The sequence below is a fragment of the Limulus polyphemus genome, unplaced genomic scaffold (genome assembly GCF_000517525.1).
Source record: "Limulus polyphemus unplaced genomic scaffold, Limulus_polyphemus-2.1.2 Scaffold3013, whole genome shotgun sequence".
NCBI classification, from domain to species: domain Eukaryota; kingdom Metazoa; phylum Arthropoda; class Merostomata; order Xiphosura; family Limulidae; genus Limulus; species Limulus polyphemus.
The window spans coordinates 2,945-4,810 of record NW_013668623.1 but is presented as its reverse complement, the minus strand read 5'-3'; positions in this window follow the sequence as shown (position 1 = coordinate 4,810).

Here is a 1,866-nt window from a genome sequence, read left to right as displayed (position 1 = left end):
TGTGCTATGAAATGTAGAACAAAATTCGTTGAAGGAAAACTATATAGACATTGTTGTGCTATGAAATGTAGAACAAAATTCGTTGAAGGAAAACTATATAGACATTGTTGTGCTATGAAATGTAAAACACAATTCGTTGAAGGAAAACTATATACACATTGTTGTGCTATGAAATGTAGAACAAAATTTATTGAAGGAAAACTATATATACATTGTTGTGCTATGAAATGTAGAACAAAATTTATTGAAGGAAAACTATACAGACATTGTTGTGCTATGAAATGTAGAACAAAATTCGTTGAAGGAAAACTATACAGACATTGTTGTGCTATGAAATGTAAAACAAAATTTATTGAAGGAAAACTATACAGACATTGTTGTGCTACGAAATGTAGAACAAAATTTAAACTTTCTTTCAACATGATAAAGTAGTTCGTAAAGTGAAATATATTTTGGCCAACACCAAAACGGAGCCTCATAACGTTACTTATATTTGTACGCCAAAACGGAGCTTCATAACGTTACTTATATTTGTACGCCAAAACGAGAGCTTTATCACGTTAGTCATGTTTGTATACAGTTTGATATGTACGAGTTATCTTAAACAGCTGACATGGTCAAGGAATTAAGGAACTCGACTCGCAATCTTAGGGTTGCGGGTTCGAAAAAAACCATCGCCGGACATGCTCGCCCATTCAACCGTGTGGCCGTTATTATCTGAACAGCAAATAAACGAAGGTAAAGGGCTTTCCCCGCTGCAACGTTAGGAAAGTGATCGTAATTCTAACGATAATGGAACACCAATACGATGACGAAGGAGAAATAGTGTTAGTGGTAGTTTCCCAGACAATCGTCTTTGGTTCCGTGACAACTGTCCGAAAAATCAGCAGGTTAGGGAGAGAGAAAAAAAAATGCGTGCAAATAATGGCGATATAGAAAGAGCGAATACGTTTGCTCGCTACCGCAAACAGACTATGACACATAACATAGTCACACGCTACAAACAAGAACTCGTTTGCGTGAAGAAGAAATAGTCTCACGCGACGATTTTGTGGCGCGTGGTTACGTAGCTCTAGCTTGTCGCGAGTTGTGTGTGTGCACCCCGTAACTATATTGTTGGCCAACTAGATAAATCACCGTCAACTTAGAGTCAACAATGTCCTCTTAAGTCAACAATTACTTTCACCTAAAAGCGCGTGCATAACGAGATGAACGTGCGTGACTGCTCAGGTATTGGCTTCTAAGTTCCGCCTTAGAAGCACGAAAGGTTCAATACTGGCGAACAGATAGGTTGCGTATCTAAATATAATGTGTACCAAATGAAATGAAATACAAATAAAGGATTCCAGTTATCGACGTTCTTTTAAGTACCAACATGGTAATAACCGCAAACACAGCAAATTAAACTTCCATTGTATGGTAATAAGATCATTATTATTATTACTTCATTGTTTGTTTGTTTTTGTTCATTTTCAATAGTTGAAATTTCTCGGATAAAAGTTTCCAAAAGGTGGAAAATCTCGCAAGTAAATTTGTTCAGGTTCAATATTAAATGATATAACCGTGTCATCGTCAATTCACACCAGTGGAAGTGTGTGATATTTTTTATTCACACCAGTGGAAGTGTGTGATATCTTTAATTCACACTAGTGGAAGTGTGTGATATCTTTAATTCACACTAGTGGAAGTGTGTGATATTTTTAATTCACACTAGTGGGAGTGTGTGATCTTTTAATTTCACACCAGTGGAAGTGTGTGATATTTTTTATTTCAAACCAGTGGGAGTGTGTAATATTTTAAATTCACACTAGTGGAAGTGTGTGATATTTTTTATTCAAACCAGTGGGAGTGTGTGATATTTTTAAT